The 27500-nt window shown below is 39.5% G+C and overlaps 1 long non-coding RNA gene across 1 annotated transcript in view; it reads left to right on the top strand.

The window, feature by feature from the left end:
• The window catches only part of LOC109547925 (uncharacterized), a 147398-nt gene that overhangs the window by 9707 nt on the left and 110191 nt on the right, over positions 1-27500 (top strand). The window lies entirely within an intron of this gene.

Below are 27500 nucleotides of genomic sequence, written 5' to 3'. Positions count from 1 at the left end.
AGGCAGTTCCAGACTTTTTCCCGGACTCCCTCCCAGCTAGCTGTGGTGCACTAGCCCCCTTCAGGCTGTGTTCACGTGGCCAACCCCAGTCCTCTCCCTGGGATCCGACCTCTGAAGCCTGAGCCTCAGCTCCCAGCCCCCACCGGTCCCGGCGGGTGAGCAGACAAGCCTCTCAGGCTGGTGAGTGCTGGTGGGCACCGATCCTCTGTGTGGGAATCTCTCCGCTTTGCCCTCTGCACCCCTGTTGCTGCGCTCTCCTCCGTGGCTCCGAAGCTTCCCCCCTGCCCAACCCCATCTCCACCAGTGAAGGGGCTTCCTAGTGTGTGGAAACCTTTCCTCCTTCATGGCTCCCTCCCACTGGTGCAGGACCCGTCCCTATCTTTTTGTCTCTGTTTATTCTTTTTTCTTTTGCCCTACCCAGGTACGTGGGGAGTTTCTTGCCTTTTGGGAGGTCTGAGGTCTTCTGCCAGCGTTCAGTAGGTGTTCTGTAGGAGTTGTTCCACATGTAGATGTATTTTTGATGTATTTGTGGGGAGGAAGGTGATCTCCACGTCTTACTCCTCTGCCATCTTGAAGGTCCCCCCTGAAGTCATGTTTTTAATTGTAAAGTATATCATACCTAAAAAAGAGTGGCTATGCTTGGGGGCCTCCTCCTGATTATACCCACCTCACTACCACACAGAAGTAACACTCCTCTGAATTATCATTCATTGTTTACAGTTTCCCATCTATGATTCATTTCTTAAACAGTGTATGTAACTTGGCTTGTTTTTGAATTTTATGCAAATAGAATCATTTCAAGTTTTTTTCCTACTCTCCTTTTTGCTCAAAATTACACCTGTGACATTCATCCGTGTTGGCATTTGTAGGTATAATTCATTCATTTTTACGTGGTATTCAATTATAAGAATAAAGCACACTTTATCCATTCTCTTATTGGTGGACATTTGGGTAGGTTCCAGCTGGGTGGTTTGCTGTCCTTAGCAATGCTTCTGTGAACATTTTTGTACACATCTCCTGTGCACATTGCTGGATTTTCCTGAGGGTGTGTTCTTAGAAGTGGAATTCCTGGAGCATAGTGTATGTTCAGCATCACATTATTAGATGATGTCAATGCGCTTTCCATTCTGCTCTCCCAGTGATGTGCACATGTGTTTCCACTGCTGAACACCTCCATCAGCACTTGGCATTTTAACATTTTTGGTGGGAGGCAAAATGGTATCTGATTGTGGTTTAAAGTTGCATTTCCCTGATTACTAATGAGGTTGAACATGTTTTCCTATGATTATTGGTTATTTGTATTTCCTTTTCCAGTTCTTGTACAGGTTATTTGTCTGTTTTCTCTTGGATCCATTCCATGACCTTCCCTCCCTTGACTCCCAAGGGGCTGCTCTGCATTTTTCAGGCTCCCTCACCCACTGCCTTCTGATTAGGTTCAGCTAGTGGGAGTTCCTGACAGGAGATGGAAGTTTGGGAAGGGGAGGCCCTGAGGTGTTTCTCTCCTCTCTGCTTTGCAAGTTTGTCTAGCAGTGCTGTGTCTCTTCTGTGGTTCCAGCTTCTGCCTGGAAACCTCACCCACCAGGCAACCCCTGTTTTGTTTCTAGCTCCTTTTGAATGGTTCCTTCTCCAAGGTTCTAGCTCCCACAGGGTAGCCCTGGCTCTTGTGCTGATAGCACCAGCCCTTTTCTGTCCCTCAGGCCCCATGGGTAGTAGTAGCTTCTTGTAGTTGTTACCTTCTACATAGCCTCATTAGCACTTGTTTTTAGCCCCTCCAACACCTCTGTAACTAGTTCTTTCTCGATAGTAAAGTTCTTCTGTTGAACTTGTTTTGTTCTCCTTATTGGACCTTGGTGATACCGATTCAACTTACAAAAAAATTATACCTGAGACAGCATCCAAAATTGAGTTAGTATGTAAACAAGAAAAACTGCAAGTGGAGTGTGTTCACTGCACAAGGAGCTGTGGCATAAGGAGAGCCGGCGTGGGATGCATTTAAACTGAGGCTGCCCACAGATGGTCTCAGGTGTAGTAAGGAAGATCCAGGAGACCCAGGCAAGGGCTTGGTCTAAGAATAAATTTTAAACAATTCCCACTACACTATGATAATAAAGATCTGTGCTTATTCCTGGTCATAACTAAACTCATGAGAACTATAGTCATAGACATAGACCCCAAAGGTCAAAGACGAGATTGTAATTCATCCACTTAAAAAACAAAGAAAAGGGCTTCCCTGGTGGCGCGGTGGTTGGGAGTCCGCCTGCCGATGCGGGGGACACGGGTTCGTGCCCCGGTCTGGGAGTGTCCCGCATGCCGCGGAGCGGCTGGGCCCGTGGGCCGTGGCCGCTGGGCCTGTGCGTCCGGAGCCTGTGCCCCGCGGCGGGAGAGGCCACAGCAGTGAAAGGCCCGCGTACCAAAAAAAAAAAAAAAAACAAAGAAAAAATTTAAACAACTCTTCCTGTTAAAGTAAACTGAACTTCCTTCACAGACTTTCAACTGTAGAATTCTCAGATGAGGAAATACTCTGTTAGGATGTCTACAGAACATTGACGCAAGAGACTAGACAAGGAGTCGATGTGGTAGACGTTTTCACTTGCTTGACTTAACCTCATGCACAGACACCAAGGAACTGTGGAATTACAGAGCTCATAGAGATCTTGGAGTTCATTATCAGCCCTCTCACTTGATAGACAAGGAAACTGAGGCTCAGAGGATTCAGTGACCATTGTGGATATGAGGAACACTAAAGGGGTTAGTTGTAGACCCCTGAGATTCATAGGAAGAGTCCAAAACACCAACAAGAGCAACTTAGGGCTAGCGAGCTACTTCTGATTGGGGGCAGAGGTGGAATTTGGGTGTGAGGTGATGGTGCAAGGGTGGGTCACAGATCAAGAGGATGCTGATGCTTGTAGGAGTTGTGTAGCTGGTAGGAGTGTGTTGTAAAGATCAGTGATGTGTTTCAGATAGGAGTGCAATATCTCAAGCATGGTGGGAATTCTCTAGGAAACATTTTCATCAAAGGAGCATGCTTTGAAGAATAAGGAAATAATTGTGGTACAGATGATTTTCTGGATGTGGGAAATGCGATGAAGGGGTAAGTTTTGACTTTGCCAGAGACATGCATTCACTATGTTTTGTCAAAGAGGCAAGAACTGAGGTGATGTGTTTGCTTTTTCCTTATGTAATTGGAGGCTCTTTTCTCAGATTAACTAAATCCATTGCCCAAATCTGTTCCAAGAAAACAACAGTTCAAATGATAAATAACCAAAGCCTAGGAGTCCTTGCTTCTCGGGGAAACTGATCAGCTTTACACTTTAGAACAGTTATTTTTCCAACTTTAGCAGAAGATAAAGAAGGTCAGGTTTTCCAGCTTTAGAAATCAGAGGTGTTATGACCATATACCAAAGCTGACTCATAACCCAGGGACAAAGTTCAGGACCACCTAACCTGCTAGTTAAGGGTGAAGTTAAGAATGCTGGATTGCTAATTTTTAGAAATATATGTGAAGTGTAATGGTGAGAATCCTACTAAGAAATTCTATTACCTAGGGGCATGAACCTATGACATTACCGTATTTACCAATTTTACCATTTGCTCGCCTTTTGTCAACTCACTAATATCTCCATAAAGCAGATGGTCCAAACCATTTCCTCTTCAGGACCCAGTTCCATCTCCCCATGGGCTTCCTCCATGGAGAGGAACATTCCTCTCACTTTGCTGATAGGCTAGAGGCCACTTGATGTGAGTTCACTAGGTCTCTATTTTTCCTCTCTGTAAACTTATCTTTTTCTCAGCCTTGGAGGAAAAGCCAGCCCCCCCTTTTTTTAACTGTGCTCCCAATCACACTTCTCCCCTCTTCAATATTTTTTGTCTCTCCTTCTCCATGAATCAGAGGAAGAGAGACTCTGAGCATGTTTAAATTTTTTAAAAAAACTTTTTACTGTAGAATGTAAAAGCGACACCCAAAGTAGAGACAATTGCTGTTCCCATTTCCCTCCTTCAACAGTTATCAATATGTGGCCAGTCTTGTTTCATCTGTACTCTGACCCACTCTCCACTCTTCATAGATTATTTTGAATCAAATCTCAGACATCAAATATTTCATCTGTAAATATGTCAGCATACATCTCTAAAAGATAAGATCACGTAAAATATTCAACCGTATTATCTCCCGTAAAAACATTGACAACAATTCCTTAATACTGTTAAATATCCAACTGGTGTTCACATTTCCCCAGTTAGCTTATAAATGTTTTTTGCTTTTACATTGACACCAGTTGATATAGCTCTTAAGTTATCTCTTAATCTCTGGGCACCCTGTCTTTCCATTCTTTTCCCCTTGTACTTGTGTGAGGAAGAGCCAGCTCATTTGTAGAATTTCTCACAGTCTGAACTTTTATTATTCCATCAGTGTTGTGTTGTTTAACATGTTCCATTATCCCTCATATTTCCTATAAATTCATAGTAGGCTTTATAAGATTCAGATTCAACTTATTCTTGACAGTACTATTTCCTATGTGTGGTACTTTTCCGTCAGGGAGCACAAAATGTCATATTTTTTCTTGTTGTTTGGTGATGTTATCAGCCACTGATGATCATTACCTGGAACCTTTAGTTTATTAAGAATTAGAAAAGGGAGATGTTCTAATTCTACCATTTTTCCTTCACTTATTAGCTGGATGCTTCTTTAAAGAGAAGCTTTCCCTTATCAACTATTTGGTTACCCAGAGCTACAAATCATATAGGAAAGGCAGGAAAATGCTTGATTCTTTCCCTTTATTTATCAGTTTTAAAAATAAGGAGGTGGTTCCCTAGCATCCTCCAAAGGGGACCAATGAGATTTTAGTTTTTTAAAAATCATTTAGTCATATTTTATGTGTTTTAATCCCTTGTAGTTATCATATTTATTGACATTCCACTTTGGCCAGCAGAGTCATGGCTGTAGGAGTTTCATAGTTTCCTTGTGATCTGGAATGACAAGATGTTTCAGCTTTAACCTGTACATTTCTGGTTTCAGAGCTGGAATCATCCACTTCTCTAAAGATCTTTGCTTCCTTAAGTAGGAAATGGTATTTAGAGACAACTACTTACTAGGAGTATTCATTCCTGATAGGTTGGTCCTTATTTCCATCATGGGCTTTAAACTCAAAACATGTGGACATGAGTCTGAGTCCTCACCCCACTACTCGTAGCTGTGTCCTTAGGCAAGATACAGTCTTCCCTTGGTATCTGCAGGGGATTGGGTCCAGAACCCCCCTTGAATACCCAAATCCATGGATGCTCAAATTCCTAATATAAAATGGTGTAATATTTGCATATAACCTATGCATATCCTCCCATATACTTTAAATAATCTCTAGATTACTTATAATACCTAATACAATGTAAATGCTATGTAAATAGTTGCTGGAGTATGTGACAAATTCAAGTTTTGCTTTTTGGAAATTTATGGAATTTTTTCCGAATATTTTCGATTCGTGGTTGGTTGAATCCTTGGATGCAGAACCCATGGGTGTGGAGGGCCCACTGTTCTTAACTTGAGCCTCAGTTTCCTCATTTGAAAAAAGAATAGATAATGATAGTCATAAGATTATTGCAAGCCTTAAGTTGCCTAGCACAAAATAAACAACCAATAAATAGTAGCTATTAATATTTCATGTCTTCATTAACACAGATGTGCATGTTATCAAATAGAGGGGGCTTACTAAACTGATCCAATGCTACCTATTCAACTTTATCATTCATTACTTTTCCATACTAACCACTGGAAATTTGAATATGCAACTTTTGTTCACGTTCCGCCAACCTGGACTGTCCTTTCTCTTTTGTGCAAAGTTTGATCCTTCAAAGCCTGTTCTCTTTGACCTCTTACGGCAATACCTCTTATCTTTGGCATTTGATCATATGTTTTGTATTGTTTCAATAATTTTTCCATATATGTATGTCTTTTCCCCAGTAATACTGTCACATCACTGATGGCACAGTTGTTTTGTTATATTTTATTTTGAAACATAACATATATGAAACAGTATGTAAAGCATCAATGTACAGTATAATCAATTACAAAGTGAATATCCATGTAACCACCACTTAGGCAAAAAGTATATAATATTTCCAGTACTCCAGAAGCTTTTTTTTTATCACACACCCTTCCCTCCTCTCTAGAGGTAGCCACTATTTGCATTTTCATGGTAATAATGTCCTTGATTTACTTTATAGTTGGAACTCTTACAAATAGACCCCTTAGGTGTTGCCTGTTTTTGAACTACATATGGATGGGTTCATGATCTATGTATGGTTTTATATCTGATTTCTTTCGCTCAATACTATATTTGTAAAATTTATTCACATTGTTGTGTGTAGCTGTGCTTTTTTAACATTTTCATTGTTGTGTATATCCCATTGGGTGAATATACCACAGTTTGTTTATCCATTTGATGATGTTTCCAGTTTCTGGCAAATAGAAATAAGGCACTTTGAGCATTGTTGTACAAATATTCTGATGTACAAGTGCATGTGTTTGTTTTGAGAATATTGCACAAGTGGAATTGCTTGGTCACAGGGTTTGAATATATCAAATTTTAACAGATAATGTCACACTATTTTCCAAAATTCTTTTGCCAGTTTACTCTCTCACCAGCAGTGTAGAAGAGTTTAATAGCTCTGCAATCAAACCAACAGATTTTCTGACTTTTAAGTTTTGCCAGTTTGGTATATGTGTGGTAGTATCTTATTGTGATTTTAATTTGCTTTTCTGTGATGACTAATGAGATTGTGCACCCTTCCATGTGTTAATTGGCTGATTGGATATTCACTTTTGTGAAATATGTGTTCAAGTGTTTTGCCCATTGAAAAAAATTAGTTGTCTATCTTTTTATTATTAGTTTGTAGAAATTCTTTGCATATTTTAGAAATTAGTCCTTTCTCAATTATAAATATTACAAATATCTTTTCCTATTCTTTGGTTTATATTTTTTAAGCTTTAAAAACATTTAAATTGTTTATATGTGTTTTGTTATATAACATGTATGTGTGATATATAACACATATAGAGTTATACTTCAACTTAAGAATATATATTCAAACACACATATATATATATTAAATGCAATGACTTAGTATACAACTTAATGAATTACCCAAAATAAAAAACCTAGGTAAACAAATATCACCAGAAATAAGGCATGTTGATATCATGTACCTTCTGTATGATGTAATGAATGACTCATCAGTTTCGTGGTATTTTTTTCTCAAAATCCATAACTTTAGTCTAATCATGTGAAGACATCAGGAAAACCCATGTTGAGGGATATTCTGCAAAATACTTGACCATTAGTCTTCAAAAGTGCCTAGGTCATGAAAGATAGAGAATGATTGAGGAATTTTCTCAGAGAGGAGTAGACTAAGGAGATAGGACAACTAAATATAATGTGATGTCCTGGATTGGATTTTGGGAAAAGATATTAGTGAAGAAACTGGGGAGATCTAAATAAAGTCTGTAGTTTAGTTATCCGTATTGCACCAATGTTAGTTTCTTAGTTTTGAGGTGGATTTTATTAGCCCTTCTTAACAGATGAGGAAATTGAGACTTAGCTTGAAAATTTGCCAAAAGCTAGATGGTTAGCAAATGGCAGAGCTATGACTCAAAGTCGGGTAAGAGCCACTGCAAAGCTTTTTATTATTGTTTTTTCTGTTTCATTATGTACATTCGTTTGTCTTATTTTTAGATTCCACATATAGGTGATAATATACAGTATTAGTCTTTCTCTGTCTGACTTATTTCACAAAGCATAATACTCTCTAGGTCCAACCACATTATTGCAAATAGCAGAATTTCATTCTTTTTTTATGGCTGAGTACTATTCCATTGTATATATATACCACATCTTTATCCATTCATCTGTTGATGGACACTTGGGTTACTTCCATGTCTTGGCTGTTGTAAACAAAGCTGCTATGAATGTTGGGGTGCATGTGTCTTTTCAAGTTACTGTTTTTGTTTTTGGAATTTTTGAGCTATATACCCAAGAGCAGAATTGCTGGATGATATGGTAGTTCTGGTTTTAGTCTTTGGAAGAACATCCGTAGTGGAGGTTTTCCATAGTGGCTGCACCAGTTTACATTCCCACCAAGAGTGTACAGGTGTTCCCTTTTCTCCACCTCCTTGACAATATTTGTAATATATTTGTAGATCTTTTGATGATAGCCATTTTGACAGGTGTGAGGTGATATCTCATTGTGGTTTTGATTTGCATTCCTCTAATAGTTGGCGATGCTGAGCGCTTTTCATGTGCCTATTAACCATCTGTATGTCTTCTTTGGAAAAATATCTATTTAGGTCTTTGGCCCATCTTTTTAATCAGGCTGTTTTTTTTTATATTGAGTTGTATGAGCCGTTTATATATTTTGGATATTAACCCCTTATTGGTCATATCATTTTCAAATATTTCTCGCATTCAATAGGTTGTTTTGTTGATGGTTTCCTGGGCTGTGCAAAAGCTTTTGAGTTCAGTTAAGTCCCATTTGTTTATTTATTTATTTATTTTTGCGGTACGTGGGCCTCTCACTGTTGTGGCCTCTCCCGTTGCGGAGCACAGGCTCCGTACGCACAGGCTCAGTGGCCATGGCTCACGGGCACAGCCGCTCCATGGCATGTGGGATCTTCCCGGACTGGGGCATGAATCCGTGTCCCCTGCATCGGCAGGCGGACTCTCAACCACTGCGCCACCAGGGAAGCCCCCATTTGTTTATTTTTGCTTTTGTTTCTTTTGCCTTAGGAGGCAGATCCAAAAAAATATTGCTGTGATTTATGTCAAAGAGTGTCCTGCCTATGTTCTCTTCTAGAAGTTTTTGGTTTCAGGTCTTACATTTAGATCTTTAAGCCACTTTGAGCTTATTTTTTGTATATGGTGTGAGAAAAAAAGCATCTTTCTTGATTGTAATACTTATGTGCAGAGCAACCTGGAGGGTTCAGACTCTTTCTTCTCAAACCTTCTGCACTGCATTGCCTTCATATCAAAAGATGGATGAGGACTAGAGAAGCTCCACACTAAAGAAAACAGTGGAGATAAATTAATATTTGGTGAACACATGATGAGGAAACTGGTGGCCATGTGACTCCTTGGGTACATGAATGAAACTTTTTCTAAAATATACAGCTAGGAGGGAAATTGCTAGAAATTAAGGTATGTGTATTCAACTTGTTTTAATATCGCCAATTGTTCACCAAAATGGTGAGCAATTGAACTCTCAGTTCACCAATGTGAACTCTCAGTTTCCACTGCTTTATATTGTCGTCAGTGATTGAGCATTCTGTGTTTATTGCCTTTTGATCTTCTTCCTTTGTGTGTTGATAGTCATTGTTTTGCTGTCTTTCTACTGATTTGTTTGTATTTTTCTTATTGGTTTTTAGAAGTTCTTTATATATTCTGGATACCAAACCTTTTTCAGTTATATGTATTACATATATCTTTTACAAATTTGATGTATATCTTTTTCCTTTATCTTCCAGACATTTTAAACTTTAACTTAGTCAAATATATAAATCTTTTCCTTTTAATGCAAAGAAGAAAATCTTGTCAGGCAACAACAATGGATGATAATTCAAGAATAAAAATTAAAACCTTTGCTTGTTCCATAAAGGACACTGGGGTTTTTTTCCCTCCCTTTTGTGGGTAGAGTTTGGATGATTGTGCTGTATGAGGTCATCACAAACAAATTTGGGTAGAATTTTTTTTTGGGGGGGTGGAATATTTGTGGACCTTTCTCTTCTCATTTCCTTCAAAAGTACCTTTGTGTTTGTGATTTCTTCCATTTCATGGCTGTTTTATAGTGTTACTGCTGTATTGTGATGTCTGGGTGTGAGTTAAGGTAAGTAGTTATCAAGTCTAAAGGATTTTTTTAGTGTTTTATTATTCTTACAGTTAAATGATTTAATCTGTAAATCACCTACCATGTTTCTGTATGCAATTTACAGAATGAAAGATAGATACCTAACAATTCAAAAATTAAAAGCAGAATACAACCATAAATAAATGTATACCCTTGCTATCTTGTAAATAGCTGTAAACAGTTTCTGCCCCATGGGTGGTCAGACTTCCCCTATGAGTGAGTTAATGGAAAACTAAGGAGATACTGTTAAGGTTCTTAAACATGGTTCAACCTCACATTGCTCTTAGTGAAAAGAGTTGATGTGTGTGTGTGCATGTGCATGTGCACGTGCATACCTGTAGGTGTGCTTTCCCTCTTGATACTATACTCCCAAGTTTGTTACATCTTTGTCTTTCATATTTTAAGGTACTGCTTTATGATTACAAATGACACATTATCATTTCCACACTTTTTCATCATTTCCACTACAGAGAGCATTTTGGTTTCTTCAATTTGACATACACAGTTTGCAATTATTGCCTTTACTTGTTATCCCCTTGCCATATTTATGCCCAGCAGGCATTATCCAAATAAATATGAATATGTTCTCAGGGCAGCTCTCTGGCTCTGAGATTCTGTTTCTCTTACTCAGAGAGGCTGCCAAGGCCTATGGCCAAAGCCTTTGATAAAGGGTAGGCACAGATTACGATGCTCTCTGTTCCACATGACCCTGCAGCTCCAATCACAGCTGATTAGATCAAAGATGGGCTTCTGCCTCAAAGAGAGCCAGTTTCTACATGGCTTAACAGAGTATGAAATATTCTTTTCTATGAACATAAACCAAAATCCATAAGGTAGGCTGTTAAGAAGGGCAGATTGAAAACTCTCAAGAAAAAAAATGAAATGACCTTTTCTGAGATGGGTTCCTCAAAAGCAGGCCCTGGGATAATTGTGTGAAAGTGCCCTCCTGAAAAGAATCTTCAAATAGAATATAGAGTTTATCTCACTGTCACAGGACTCTTGAGATAGGAAGTTTCCCAGAAAAATCTAGAGCAGTGTGGACCTGGGACAAGGATAAAAGTAAGACAAACAAGGGTGGGATGTCAAGCAAAGCCCCACAGAAAGTAACTTTGTAACTGTTCTGTAGAGAGGTTTGGAGACATGTGGGTCTCACCACAGACAATCCCATCAGGGGTGAGGGAGCTGGGGCATTTATACTCCCATACTCATCAGTCTTTGGCCAAAAGCTGAGGCTGGGGTGGGGATATCAATTCCCAGGCACTGTCTGCTCTCTGTGCATGCAGAAAAAGCTGGGCCTTATGCAACCTGAGGGCAGCTCCCTGACAAAGAGATGCAGGTGCTGGCTGCTGGGAGTGAAAGCACTGCAAGACTGAAGTGCATTGACATAGCACAACCACCAGAGGGGATCTGCACAGAGCACCGTTAGTTGTGTTCTACAGGCCTGGCATTAGAGGTTGCTCAGCAGGGACTATTGTGATTCATGGAACTAATCACATCCTCTCTCTTATGGATCTTGGGACGACAAATACAAAGAGTTAGCAAGAATTCATGAGGCAGCAGGATCCAGGAGCAAGAAGCAGTAGAAAGAGTTGAAAAGAGTAGAAGTAAAAGTGTACAGAATTCTTTGTTTGTGGGCATGTGCCATGGTTTCACTCAGCTGAACTCTCTCATTCCCCTGGGGAAGTAGTCTTTTATTATTCTATCACTGCTTTTTTTAAAACTTAAGGAATTAAAAAATTTTTGGCCATGTTGCTCAGTTTGCGGGATCTCAGTTCCGCAACCAGGGATTGAACCCAGGCCTCTGCAGTGAGAGCACCAAATCCTAACCACTGGACCACCAGGGAACTCCCCCATCACTGCTTTTTGTAATGACAGAATACCTTAAGTGTAAAGTAAAGACAACAGGCATGACTCCCACAACAGAAGAACAAGATAGTCAAATCCTTGGGTTCAACTACTTTATTATTCTGCTTCTGTTTTCCCTTTTCCTCACCTATGTCAGGTGAGGTGTGGATTCCACCTGGAGGGACTAACTAGATTGTTACTGAACTTATCCTTCTGGGATTTTCAGTATGGGTGGTGGGCATCTCTGATGAATTAGTCTAGAAACTGAAGGTGTTTTTGTAACACTTCTCTACCTCACTGGCAGAGCCAGCTTCATGGTGGGCAGTAGGTAGTTGCTACAAACTGTGTGATTTGGCACCAATCCTTGGACAAATACTTCAGCCTCTCATCTTCCACCCAGCCACCATCCCCCCCCATTTATTATGCATTTGAGTTCAGCATATTGGAGTTGTTAAAATGAAAATGTTTTCTGGAAATAACCAGTGTTGGTGAACAATCTAAGTTCATGTGCTCATGTGCAGTGATGTAGCTGAAGAATTGCAAAACTGTAGTTTCACAGAACAACTGTTTCTTGCAATCTAGGATAACTCTCAAATCCATCTTAATAGTGAGACTTGCTGGAGAGAAGGACTCAAACCAGATAAATATTAAATTAGCACAAGAACTGCTCAGTCAGTGGTATTGAGGTGGGCATTTTTTTCTTCCCAGGCCTGGCAACCTTATCTCTGTATTGGACATTTTAAGGGAATAGACAAGAAATACCAATGCCAATGATTCATGTTGTTTAGGTACAGACAAGATTAGGGAAGGGGAAAATGATTTACAAAGCCAGTATAGCATGTGAAAACAAAAACAAAAACAGAAACAAAGCAGTTAATCTTGAAGCCCATTACATGTGGAGTTGAATTCAGAATGGCAGATAATCTAGGTCTTCCCAAATCAAATAGCTATCCTCATGCCACTGCATCTACCCTGCTGCGCCAAGGTACCCACTTCATGTTGTAATAGTATCTGGGAGCTCTCAGGAGTAATGATGATATGAATACATTAAATTTTTTAAAAAGCAACAATATTCATTAACATTATTAAGCACCTACTTTGTGCTTTACTTTTCTTATCTATAAAATGGGGCTAATAATATTACCTAACTCATAAAGGTATTGTAAGAATTACATGAGGGAAGCAGTTAGATTAGCACCTGAGACAGTTCTAGTGTGTAATCACTAATATTTATTATTACTGTTAGCTACTCAAGTCAGTGTTGGAGATATAAAAATAGACAAGATACAGTCCTTCTCTTCAAGTAGCTCTGAGCCTAATGGAAAATGAGACATGTGAAGAAGCATTTATGATTTAGGAGGATTCAGTGCAACAGTAGAGACACATTAACACCAGGGTCCTGGCTTAAAAGAGGGACCAGTTAATTTTGCTTAGATAAGTAGCGAAAGATTTTCCAGAGTAGGAGGTTCTGGGAGCTGAAAGAGGTTGTTATATGGGAGAGGGGTGAAGGACTTACTAGTACTGAGACTTGTATATGCAGTGTCATAAAGACATGACACAGTGCAGAGCATTTGGGAGCTTGAGTGGATACCTAGAAGCGGAGCAAGGTCTGTCGGTGCAGAAGTGGCCACAGGTGATGCTGGATGGTAAGGTGGAGCCATGTCAAGAAAAGGTTCTGTGTGCAACACTTAGGAGCTTGGACTTTATCCTGCATACTGCACACCATTGAAAGGGTTTGACCAAAACAACAAGAACAAAACATATAACCAGATTTACATTTTAAAAAGGTGACAAGATGGCTCTGCCAGCTGTGGATACATTTAAAGTTGGTAAGACTGGGAGAGCTGTTAGGAAAGTCCAGCAAGAGAAAGGAGAGTGTTAACTAGGACAGTTACAATGAGAGGAGATGAGTGATAAGGGAGATCATGCAGGGGTATAGAATATTTTTTTAACCTCTTTATTGGAGTATAATTACTTTACATTGTTGTGTTAGTTGCTGCTGTATAACAAAGTCAATCAGCTATTCATACACATATATCCCCATACCCCTCCCTCTTGCTTCTCCCTCCCACCCCCCCATCCCACCCCTCTAGGTGGTCACAAACCACCGAGCTAATCTCCCTGTGCTATGTGGCTGCTTCCCACTAGCTATCTGTTTTACATTTGGTGTATATATGTCAATGCCACTCTCTCACTTCGTCTCAGCTTACCCTTCCCCCTCCCCGTGTCCTCAAGTCCATTCTCTACATCTGTGTCTTTATTCCTTTCCTGCCTCTAGGTTCTTCAGAACCTTTTTTTTTTTTTTAGATTTCATATATATGTGTTAACATACGGTATTTGTTTTTCTCTGACTTACTTCACTCTGTTTCACAGACTCTAGGTCCATCCACCTCACTACAAATAACTCAATTTCATTTCTTTTTAATATGCCGAGTAATATTACATTGTATATATGTATCACATCTTCTTTATCCATTCATCTGTTGATGGAGACTTAGGTTGCTTCCATGTCCGAGCTATTGTAAATAGTGCTGCGATGAACATTTTGGTACATGACTCTTTTTGAATTATGGTTTTCTCAGGGTATATGCCCAGTAGTGGGATTGCTGGGTCATATGGTAGTTCTATTTTTAGTTTTTTAAGGAACCTCCATACTGTTCTCCATAGTGGCTGTATCAATTTACATTCCAACCAACGTGCAAGAGGGCTCCCTTTTCTCTATACCCTCTCCAGCATTTATTGTTTGTAGATTATCTGATGATGGCGATTCTGACTGGTGTGAGGTGATACCTCATTGTAGTTTTGACTTGCGTTTCTCTAATGATTAGTGATGTGGAGCATCCTTTCATGTGTTTGTTGGCAATCTGTATATCTTCTTTGGAGAAATGTCTATTTAGGTCTTCTGCCCATTTTTGGATTGGATTGTCTGTTTTTTTGATATTGAGCTGCATGAGCTGCTTGTATATTTTTGAGATTAATCCTTTGTCAGTTGCTTCGTTTGCAAATATTTTCTCCCATTCTGAGAGTTGTTTTTTCGTCTTGTTTATGGTTTCCTTTGCTGTGCAAAGCCTCTGTTTCATTAGGTCCCATTTGTTTATTTTTGTTTTTATTTCCCTTTCTCTAGGAGGTGGGTCAAAAAGGATCTTGCTGTGATGTATATCATAGAGTGTTCTGCTTATGTTTTCCTCTAAGAGTTTTATAGTGTCTGGTCTTACACTTAGGTCTTTAATCCATCTTGAGTTTATTTCTGTGTATGGTGTTTTGGAGTGATCTAATTTCATTTTTTTACATGTAGCTGTCCAGTTTTCCCAGCACCACTTATTGAAGAGGCTGTCTTTTCTCCATTGTATATTCTTGCCTCCTTTATCAAAGATAAGGTGACCATATGTGCATGGGTATATCTCTGGGCTTTCTATCCTGTTCCATTGATCTATATTTCTGTTTCTGTGCCAGTACCATACTATCTTGATTACTGTAGCTTTGTAGTAAAGTATGAAGTCAGGAAGCCTGATTCCTCCAGCTCCGTTTTTCTTTCTCAAGATTGTTTTTGCTATTCGGGGTCTTTTGTGTTTCCATACAAAGTGTGAAAATTTTTGTTCTACTCCTGTGAAAAATGCCAGTGGTAGTTTGATAGGGATTGCACTGAATCTGTAGATTGCTTTGGGTAGTATAGTCATTTTCACAATGTTGATTCTGCCAATCCAAGAACATGGTATATCTCTCCATCTATTTGTATCATCTTTCTTTCATCAGTGTCTTACAGTTTTCTGTGTACAGGTCTTTTGTCTCCTTAGGTAGGTTTATTCCTAGGTATTTTATTCTTTTTGTTGCAAAGGTAAATGGGAGTGTTTCCTTAACTTCTCTTTCAGACTTTTCCATCATTAGTGTATAGGAATGCAAGAGATTTCTGTGCATTAATTTTGTATCCTGCTACTTTACCAAGTTCATTGATTAGGTCTAGTAGTTTTCTGGTGGCACCTTTAGGATTCTCTATGTATAGTATCATGTCATCTGCAAACAGTGACAGTTTTACTTCTTTGCCGATTTGGATTCCTTTTATTTCTTTTTCCTTTTATTATTTTTTTCTTTTTTTCTGATTGCTGTGGCTAAAACTTCCAAAACTATGTTGAATAATAGTGGTGAGACTGGGCAACCTTTTCTTTTTCCTGATCTTAGTGGAAATGGTTCCAGTTTTTCACCATTGAGAACCATGTTGGCTGTGAGTTTGTCGTATATGGCCTTTATTATGTTGAGGTAAGTTCCCTCTATGCCTACTTCCTGGAGAGTTTTTGTCATAAATGGGTGTTGAATTCTGTCGAAAGATTTTTCTGCATCTATTGAGATTATCATATGGTTTTTAATCCTTCAGTTTGTTAATATGGTGTATCACATTGATTGATTTGCATATATTGAAGATTCCTTGCATTCCTGGGATAAACCCCACTTGATCATGGTGTATGATCCTTTTAATGTGCTGTTGGATTCTGTTTGCTAGTGTTTTGTTGAGGATTTTTGCATCTATGTTCATCAGTGATAGTTTTCTTTTTTTTGTAACATCTTTGTCTGGTTTTGGTATCCGGGTGATGGTGGCCTTGTAGAATGAGTTTGGGAGTGTTCCTCCCTCTGCTATATTTTGGAAGGGTTTGGGAAGGATAGGTGTTAGCTCTTCTCTAAATGTTTGATAGAATTCGCCTGTGAATCCATCTGGTCCTGGGCTTTTGTTTGTTGGAAGATTTTAATCACAGTTTCAATTTCAGTGCTTGTGATTGGTCTGTTCATATTTTCTATTTTTTCCTGGTTCAGTCTCTGAAGGTTGTGCTTTTCTAAGAATTTGTCCATTTCTTCAAGGTTGTCCCTTTAATTGGCATATAGTTGCTTGTAGTCATCTCTCATGATCCTTTGTATTTCTGCAGTGTCACTTGTTACTTCTCCTTTTTCATTTCTAATTGTATTGATTTGAGTTTTTTCCCTTTTTTTTTGATGAGTCTGGCTAATAGTTTATCAATCTTGGTTACCTTCTCAAAGAACCAGTGTTTAGTTTTATTGATCTTTGCCTACATTTACTTCATTTCTTTTTCATTTATTTCTGATCTGATTTTTATGATTTCTTTCCTTCTCCTAACTCTGGGTTTTTTTTTTTTGTCCTTCTTTCTCTAATTGCTTTAGGTGAAAGTTTAGGTAATTTATTTGAGATTTTTCTTGTTCCTAGAAGTAGGATATTGTATTGCTATAAACTTCCCTCTTAGAACTACTTTTGCTGCATCCCATAGGTTTTGGGTCGTCATGTTTTTATTATCATTTGCTTCTAGGTATTTTTTTATTTCTTATTTGATTTCTACAGTGATATCTTGATTTAGTAGTGTATTGTTTAGCTTCCATGTGTTTGTATTTTTTACAGTCTTTTTCCTGTAATTGATATCTAGTCTTATAGCGTTGTGGTCAGAAAAGATACTTGATACTATTTTAATTTTCTTAAGTTTACCAAGGCTTGATTTGTGACCCGTGATATGATCTATCCTGGAGAATGTTCCATGAGCACTTGAGAAGAAAGTGTATTCTGTAGTTTTTGGATGGAATGTCCTAAGTCTATCTTGTTTAATGTGTCATTTAAAGCTTGTGTTTCCTTATTTATTTTCATTTTGGATGATCTGTCCATTGGTGAAAGTGGGGTGTTAATGTGCCCTACTCTTATTGTGTTACTGTCGATTTCCCCTTTTATGGCTCTTAGCATTTACCTTATGTATTGAGGTGCTCCTATGTTGGGTGCATAAATATTTACAATTATTGTATCGTCTTCTTGCATTGATCTCTTGATCATCATGTAGTGTCCTTCTTTGTCTCTTGCAACAGTCTTTATTTTAAAGTCTATTTTGTCTGATATGAGAATTGCTACTCCAGCTTTCTTTTGATTTCCATTTGCATGGAATATCTTTTTCCATCCCCTCACTTTCAGTCTGTATGTGTCCCTAGGTCTGAAGTGGGTCTCTTGTAGACAGCATATATATGGGTCTTGTTTTTGTACCCCTTCAGCCAGTCTATGTCTTTTGGTTGGAGCATTTAATCCATTTACATTTAAGGTAATTATCAATATGTATGTTCCTATTACCATTTCCTTAATTGTTTTGGGTTTGTTATTGTAGATCTTTTGCTTCTCTTGTGTTTCCTGCCTAGAGAAGTTCCTTTAGCATTTGTTGTAAAGCTGGTTTGGTGGTACTGAATTCTCTTAGCTTTTGCTTGTGTGTAAAGGTTATAATTTCTCTGTGGAATCTGAATGAGATCCTTGCTGGGTAGAGTAATCTTGGTTGTAGGTTTTTCCCTTTCATCAGTTTAAATATGTCCTGCCACTCCTTTCTGGCTTGTGGAGTTTCTGCTAAAAGATCAGCTGTTAACCTTATGGGGATTCCCTTGTATGTTATTTGTTGTTTTTCCCTTGCTGATTTTAATATTTTTTCCTTTGTATTTAATTTTTTATAGTTTGATTAATATGTGTCTTGGGGTGTTTCTCCTTGGATTTATCCTGTATGGGACTCTGTGTACTTCCTGGACTTGATTGACTATTTCCTTTCCATATTAAGGAAGTTTTCAACTATAATCTCTTCAAATATTTTCTCAGACCTTTTCTTTTTCTCCTCCTCTTCTGGGACCCCTATAGTTCGAATGTTGGTGCGTTTAATGTCCCAGAGGTCTCTGAGACTGTCTTCAATTCTTTTCATTCTTTTTTCTCTATTCTGCTCTGTGGTCATTATTTCCACTATTTTATCTTCCAGGTCACTTATCTGTTCTTCTGCCTCAGTTATTATGCTATTGATTCCTTCTAGAGAATTTTTAATTTCATTTATTGTGCTGTTCATCATTGTTTGTTTGCTCTTTAGTTTTTCTAGGTCCTTGTTAAACATTTCTTGTATTTTCTCCATTTTATTTCCAAGATTTTGGATCATCTTTACTATCATTACTCTGAATTCTTTTTCAAGTAGACTACTTATTCCCTCTTCATTTGTTTGGTCTGGTGGGTTTTTACCTTGCTCTTTCATCTGCTGCGTATTTCTCTGTCTTCTCATGTTGTATAATTTACTGTGTTTGGGATCTCCTTTTCTCTGGCTGTAGGTTCGTAGTTCCCATTGTTTTTGGTGCCTGGCCCCAGAGGGTAAGGCTGGTTCAGTGGGTTGTGTAGGCTTCCTCGTGGAGGGGACTGGTGCCTGTTTTCTGGTGGATGAGTTTGGAACTTGTCTTTCTGATGGGCAGGACTGTGTCCATTGGTGTGTTTTGGGGTGTCTGTAAACTTACTATGATTTTAGGCAGCCTCTCTGCTAATAGGTGGGGTTGTGTTTCTGTCTTGCTAGTTACTTATTGTAATAAACTATTACTTATTGGAGATGGTTTAAATCAGTGGTCTCCAAACTTTAAAAATTGTGTATCTAATTGATAGTTTTTGGCATGGGGTGTTGAGCACTGGAGCTTACTGGTCGTTGAGTCGACCTGGGTCTTTGCGTTGAGATGGAGATCTCTGGGAGAGTTCTCACCGATTGATATTATGTGGGGCCGGGAGGTCTCTGGTGGTCCAATGTCCTGAACCCGGCTCTCCCACGTCAGAGGCTTAGGCCTGACACGTGGCCGGAGCACCAAGACCCTGTCAGCCACATGGCTAGGTACATGGGGAGTTTCTTGCCTTTTGGGAAGTCTGAGGTTTTCTGCCAGCATTTAGTAGATGTTCTGTAGGAATTGTTCCACATGTAGATGTATTTTTGATATAATTGTGGGGAGGAAGGTGATCTCCACGTCTTACTCCTCTGCCATCTTCAAGGTCTCCTCAGGGACATTGAATATTATAAGCTGTTATTGAAAGGGTGAGAGATATAATTGTTATTTATAGTATTATACAATTAGGTTTCCCAATTATTTTAACGAAACTTACTTTGATGACTCTCAATCCAAGTACAGTTGAGATTCTTTGCATTTCTCTTCAGACTGTATACTGTGGTCTTGGGTTTTGTACTTTGCAACCAAACTTGTCTGCATTTAACTTGTAAATATTGGAAGAGGAGAATGAAGTCAGCCATAAAGCTGCAATCGTCTGTGTAGCTTGTCTTGTATTTGCCACAGTCCATCATCGCTGAAAGGTGTTAGAATGAAGAATTTAGGAGTTTAGTCAAGATGAAAATGGGAAATTCTGGAGATATAAAGAAAACATGGGATGGTAATGGTATTATGTAAGGAGTATATTGGTATATGTTAGTGAATAGCTCTGTTAGAATATCAGCACTATTTGGAAAGCTGTCAAGATCATCTCATATTTAAACTATTAGGTGCATATTTAAGCTGTGCAAATCACTTGCATTCATTTCATGGCTAATCAATCCAGTCTAAAATCGTTTGCCAAATAAAAATAGGATTTTCTCTAGCAGCCAGATACTTAAGTCACTAGACACCAAATTATGGGATAAAAAATCAATTCAACATCCCAGTTAATTATTGGCTTAAAACAATATTGTGTTGAGTCCTGGCACACACCCTTTAGCAGCAGATGTCTTGGTTTTGGATCATTTTGATGATCTCGGTAACTCTAGCATGATAAACTAATGATGGAAATTATTTTTTCATTTTAATTTTACATTGTGGATGGAGCTATTGGCCTTTAACATAACCTAGTTTCTATTGCAGCCAGGGCCTAAATTAGAACAGTAACAGTGGAGAAGGAGAGCAGGTGACATATTCCAGAGCTATTTGGAAGGTTTGGTATCTGAAAGTGGAAAGTGGGAATTGAAAGAATAAATTCCAAGCTTCTAAAGTGGGCAACTCAAATGATGGTACCATTTACTGTGATAAGGGAGACTGGAGGAGGGGGAGGTTTTAAGCGGAAGACAAATTCTGTTTTAGATTTGGTGAACTTGAGGTATTAATGGTCTGGATGTGGAGAAATTCACTGAGTCTGGAATTCAGGAGGGATCTGTGTTGGAGACAGAGATTTGAGAGTCATCAGATGAAGTTATAGGACTGTCTAAACAATGAAAGAATTCTAGGGAATACTAATATGGAGGGGAAAAGAGGGAGGAAGGGGAGAGAGGAGGCATGAAGACAGTCAGAAAGAAAAGGTGGAGGAAGAAAACCGTGAAACTATTACTTACTGGAGATGGCTTAAATCAGTGGTCTGCAAACTTTAAAAATTGTGTATCCAATCGATAGCTTTTTTGAACAATACCCATATATATATATTTACTTATGAATTATATACATATAACATTATCAATCCATAAGTAACTATTAGTAAAACTTAATTTCTCTAAGTTTTAGGTATAAACTAAATATATTTTATTTAGTAAAAGATGTTTATTTTTCCCATTTTATGTCTATCAGGGAGCTGAAACGACATCAGTGTCCACACATATATGAATTTAGTCACAACGAATCATACCACCAATATTTGTAAGTTTAAATAAATATATAAGTTTACATGAAGCTAAAAGAGTTCTTGTAAAAAGTATTAACTAAATGTGTAAATGACAAGAAAGCTGTATCGCATTTAATTGGCATGATTTTTCCTTCTTACTGATACATAAAATAATGGTGCCTGTTACAATCAATGGAAGTTGCAAGATTTTCTTTTCCCACCCAAGTGAATCATCTTGTATGCCCCACTTTGGAGATTGGGTTTTAATTAAGAGAGAGGGGTCCACAGTGTGGAATACCTTGAAGAAATTAAATAAAGTGCTGTCTTCTAATAAATGGAAAAATGTTTATCACCTTTAACAACTCGGTCACTGGGGGCCTTGATGGGGGCAGTGTCAATACTAGAAGAGGTGGCAGCCAGATCATGGAGGTTCAAGGCCTAAGCAGTAACAGGTTACATTTAATACACACTCACTGCATGCCAAACTGTGCTAACTGAGCACTTTTCATATAACTCTGAGAAGTTGTGATTACCCCTGATTTAAGGTAATAATCAGAGACTTTCAGAGTTTAAGTGACTTGCCCTAGGTCATACAGCTAAGTAATTGGTCCTAGCAACATTTGAACCCATGAGATCTGCGAGGTGGAAGAGGAGAACCATTGTTTTCCAGCTGCAGGTATGCGCAAGTGCATGAGCATCTGTGGATGGCAGACATCTGGGCAGACATGCCAAGATTTCCAGGCTTCCTCCTGAGAATCACCTACTTTGCTGCTGCAGAGGGCTGAGATCCTCAATAGTGGTTTCTACAATGTATGCATTTCTAAATTCCTTGAATTCCAGCAGTGGCTTCTCTGACCTTTGCTCTGACCTTTTCCCTGGACCTTCTAGAGACCGAGTAATCCTCTAATTTTCTGTGTTAAATCCCCTTTAACTTGATGTGTTTAGAGAGCTTTTTGTTTTCCTGACAAGCCTTGGCTAATGGATCCCCCCAGTTCTTCATTTAAGCTGGATTATGAGCTTTTCCACATCAGTATTGGTCAGGATTATCATATCTGTCAGGATTCTTAGTTGCAAGCAAGATAAAGAAAATATAGCCGATTTAAAAAGAAAAGAAATTTATTGAATGGATTCAGAGAGCGTGTGGAATTGCTGGGAGGGCTGGAAAACCGGCTCTGAAAATGAATCTAGGCAGTAGATGGGAAACCATGGATAAAATCATGTCACAGAGCCACTGCAGTGACATCCACTGTTACAGTCAGTGGTGGGTGTGCCTAATTGATGAATCTAACCCATGCGCCTCTGTCCTGGACTTAGAGGTGACAGGGCAATTGAGGATCTGACCTTTCAGCTTTTAGAGTGATAGCTCTCTGCCTCATAATTCAGAGGAACCTCAGACAAGAGATTCAAATGCTGGGAAGCCTCATAATTAATGCATATCTTCTCTAACATCCAATTTTTGTGTGTGTGCTCTTGTTTATACCTTTTGTTTTCTCTGGCAAACCCTCCAAATGCTCATCATCCCCACTGTGTGTATTTATCCTTTAGCCAGCTTCCTCCTGGAAACCTTTCCAGCTGCAGGTGCCTGCTTCCTGCCCTGAACTCCTACAGCAATTTGTATCTTGTTTGACCTTATTAAATTCTAATTTGTTTTTATTGATATCTTCAGTTAAAAATGTCAAAGTTATAGCACATTTAAGGTTGAATGAACATTACAGGTTGTCTAATGTGGCTTGCTCCTCAGCTCATTGAGGTCACGGCTTGCCTTACCCAAATTTGTAAACCCCCAGTTCCGAGCAGAGTACTTGCTTATAGTAGACACATCGTAAATATTAGTTACATTGAATTAAAGGAGCCATACCAAGATTTGCTTGTCCCCATTTCCATTCTCTCTTCCAGCCACCACCTTCCACCACCACTTGCTGGTATTTATCTCAACCCTTCCCACATCCTCTAGGATCTTATTTCCCTCCTTTTCTTCTTCTGGAATTTTCATCACCTTCTACAGATTCCTGCCCAGTGGCCTGAAATATGCTCAATGTCCCTCATTCTAAAATAACCATTCTTGGCTATCTTTCTTTCTACTCCCACACTTAGAAAAAAAGTTTATATACAGCCTCCATGTTGTCGCTCCTCTCAGCGGCTCGTTTCTTATTCAAGTCTGGCTTGTTTCCTCTTGAAGGTGCCAGCGACCGCAATGGGCTGATCCAGGAACCATTTGCCCGCGTCCTCTTTGGCTTCCTGGTTGTTTGCCTCTGGTGATCACGTGACCACTGCTCTTCTCTCCAGAGAGACTTGCACACCTGATCCCTCGGCTGCCTTTCCTGCCCCTTCGCTGCCCTCTTCCTCCCCTCCCCCACCCCGGGGGCTAGCCCGGTTGACTGCACCTTCCCAGTCAGAGGCTTCTGCCCAAGACAGTCAGAATGTCTTCTGCAGGTGGAGATAGCACTAAAGTCTCTGCGGGGCGTGCCCTGCAGACAGCACTGCGGTCCCTTTGTCACCAAACCGTTTCCTTGGCCTGTGTGAGCTTGTTCCTCCTCACAGCTGCTGGCCTCATTTGGTCATTGTTTTCTGGGCCCGGTTTTCCCCTTCCCACTCTCTAAGCCCATGTCCTGTCGATACCCTCCTCTTCTGCTTAGGTGAGCCAGAGTTGGATTCTTTGCTTTGCCCCCAAGACCCCTGGCTAGTACATTTTCTTTTCTTCCTCTTTCTGACCCTTAAGTGAAGGTATTCCTCCCAGCTCTTTGCTTGCCTATTGTTTCTTTTTTTTTTTTTTACCATCCACACTTTTTTTTTTTTAGCACTGGCAAGCTCACCTATTTCCCAGATATCGGTTACCACCTTTATGTTGATTTTTCCCAAAACTTTTTCCAGGTTCCACCTCTCTCCTGAGCTCTAATCTAATCTCATGTTTCCATATGCACACCCACTGCCTGTTCTGATGCACCCAAACCAGTAAGACTAAAATTCAGACTCACCAATTTCCATCTCACTAATAAACCAATTTCTCCAAATTTATTTTTCTTGCTGAACACCCAGACTTTGGATTTTTCTTTCTATGGTGTCCCTCACATCCCCCAATAGTACCAAGTCCTTTTTATTTTTTTCTGGACCAATACCTCTCAAATCCTTTCTTTCCAGGACTTCCCCAGCAGTCCAGTGGTTAAAAGACTGTGCCTTCCAACGCAGGAGGCACGGGTTTGATCCTTGGTTGGGGAACTAAGATCCCACATGCTGTGGGGTGTGGCCAAAAACTTAAAAAAAAAAAAATCCTTTCTTTCCCTCATACTGTCATTACCTTGTTGTTGCCTGAACAATTGTCACATGCTCCCCACTGAGCTCCTACCTCTAGCTGTCCCTCCGAATCAATCTGACACATGTGGTCAGATTAAATTTCCTAAAACACGGTTCTGGGCACAGCACCGTCTCTCCTGCCCTTTCGCGCACCTTCTGTGCTGCAGTCTAAAGTGAAAACTCTAAAACCTGACTCTCAAGCCACCCAGAGTCAGATCCTAACCTACTTCAACCTTCCTTATCCTATACGTAGGATTTTAAAAAACACTTTATGACCCATAATCATGTTCCATACTCTCCCACTCTCAGGCCTTTGCTTAGGGTGTTTTCTTTACATGGAGTCTCTTTCTCTGTACTCAACCCAAGAGTCAACTTCAGTGCCAAGCAAAATGCCATCTCCTCCATGAAGTCCTCCTTCTGTATATTATTTATTTGTACTATTCTACAATTTTTAAAGTGCCTATTTTGCCTCCTCAAAGACAGGGATTGGGCTTGGCAAATTGTTATTTTGGTTGAACACAGTAACTCCATCAATTTATTTTAATTGAATTGAATATGCTCTGATAGCAACTTCTTTTCTTTTCCACTCCATGCTTACCCTCACTTCTTAGTTTAATTGAATTTCAAGTGGATAAATGTGTGGGAAGAAGGGGATGCTCCATATGTGATCTGCTGTAGGTGAGGATGACCCAACGTTTTTAAGATAATGATAATTTAATTATTGTTATAGCTAGGATACTTAAATGCAAAAAAGTGAACCCACTCTAGCTTAAGCAGAAAAGTAACTTATGAAAGTATATTAGGCAGCTCACAGAATCGTTGAGAGGGTCTGAGACTACACAGTAAAAGCAGTGCATAAATTATACCAGAGGACTCCACAGCCACACCCTTTGGACATAGAATCCGCAGCTCATAGCATATTTGGCAGTAGTTCTGGAATTTCGGCCTCTTCAGCTGTGTGCATCTGCCACCACTCTCACCACAGTGGGCTCTGTGCAGAGCCTCTTTCTTCGACTTTGTGTTCGTTTCCAGTGTGTAACAAATTACCAGAAACTGAGTAGCTTAAAACTAAAATTTATTTGCTCACAGTTCTGGAGGTCAGAAGTCAGAGATCAGTATCACTGAGCAGAAATCAAGGAAGCTGCAGGCAGGGCTGTGCTCCCGCTGGTGGCTCTAGGGGAGAATCCATTCCTTGTCTCTTCTAGCTTCTGGCTAGAAGCATAACTCCAGTCCTTAAGGCCAGGATCTTCAAATCCCTGTCTGGTCTGTCATCACATTGTCGTCTCCTCCTTGTATGTGTCAAATCTCCCTCTGCCCTCCTTTTTTAAGGAGACATGCAATGCCGTGTATGTGTATATGTGTGTATAATGCGGGTTACTCTCCCTGTCTCAATACCTTTAATTTAACCACATCTGCAAAGTCTTTACCTTATAAGTTAACATTCACAGGTTCCAGGTATTAGGACCTGATCTCTTCGGGGGCCATCACTCAGCCTGCCTACCATAGTGTTTTCTTCTGCCCTGAAGTCTCACTTGTGTACACCTCCCTGGTGGACTCCAGGTCACATGCCTGCTGCTGAGCTGCAAGGGAGGCTGGGAAGTAAGCTTATCAGGGAAGGTGTTCAAAGATGATAAATGGACAAAATATATGTCAAATATCAACTAAAATAGTCACCAAAGCATCATAAAAATGAACTTGGTGCGAAAATCTTTAAACTGAGAGAAGCTACTTATGGCTGACTGTCTTGGGCACCAAATTTCAAGCCATGCAACTACGGACAAGGAAAATTATCAACCTGCAAAATCACTTTCTTTGACTTGGGGAGGGGGTGTGTGACAAAAACAAAACAAAAACTTCAGGGACAGCTTTGGGCTGTGTTCCTCCTTTGATCACAGGAAAAATCTTCCCTAGGACCCTAGAGTGGACAATTCAGTTAGATCCTATATTTTGTTAAGAATAACATTTGGTTATAATGTCATGGTAAATTCCATTTCTTATCTGGTCTGATGTATATCACACCTGTGGTGCCCAGCATCGTCCAATACATTTATGGCAACAAGGACTTGGACAATAGGAGATGGACAACTTCTGATTTTTCAACTCCCTGATATGATTTTCAAACAAACCAAAAGGTCCTCCTTGTACCTCCCCCCTTTTTTCCAATGCACATGTGAGCCTCCATGTCAGCAATTAATTTTCCCAGCTCCTCTCACCTGTATGTCTGCTAGAAATAATGGTGCCAACTTTTATTTGCCTAATCAGTCTGTCAAAAAAAAAAATCAAATAGTCTGGTAAGAAATGCCATGGCTTAATAGTATTACAGTGGTGGTAGGTATCTTACAGGTTGTCCAAATAACTGTGGCAGAGCAATAATTCTACATTTTGAGGTGTATGTGTATATAAGACAGGGAGGGAACCATGTAAAAGTTACTGAGATTAGCATTTATAGCAACTACATAGATGTCAATGTAAATACATTTTGGGCTCTCTGTATAAATAATCTGAGAACATTGTTTTTATTGTTGACACTTAGCTGTAGGTTTCTAAGACACACTTAAAATCCAATTTGTTCCCTCGAGCACTTTTTTGTGAATCTGGCAGCATAACAAAAACTTTCTTTTGGAGACCCAGAATCAAAGTGATGAAAAAAGAGTTGTGAAAAAATTTATTTTTTCTTTAACCTTAGAGGCTTCCTATTTCTTTGATGAGAGATATTATTCGGGAAGGGACTGTTATGACCTGATTGACAATGATCTTGGCTCCTCCAGACACTGACTGAAAAGTTTGGGGCAAATACCTAACACTTTCTGGCACTCCGCTTCTCATTATAAGATGAGAATCATAACCATGTCACTTTCTTACTTTCCAGCACCAGTCACTTCTTCCTTTATTAGATATGACTGGCATTTTTAGAAAAGTATATTTTAGTCCTTGTCTCTCCCTTGGGTTCTAGAGTGGTTTTGTGTATATCGAACATTCACCAAATGTCCATCTCTGTTTTAACGCCAACCCACTCGTTCGATGTGACCTTTGTGGTAGGGGGAGGAAGGATGAAGGAGAACTGGAGAAGTTTTGGAAGCTTCACTCCATG

Source organism: Tursiops truncatus, chromosome 7, assembly GCF_011762595.2.
Source record: "Tursiops truncatus isolate mTurTru1 chromosome 7, mTurTru1.mat.Y, whole genome shotgun sequence".
Classification (NCBI taxonomy): Eukaryota; Metazoa; Chordata; class Mammalia; order Artiodactyla; family Delphinidae; genus Tursiops; species Tursiops truncatus.
This window is presented reverse-complemented; position numbering and strand designations above follow the sequence as displayed.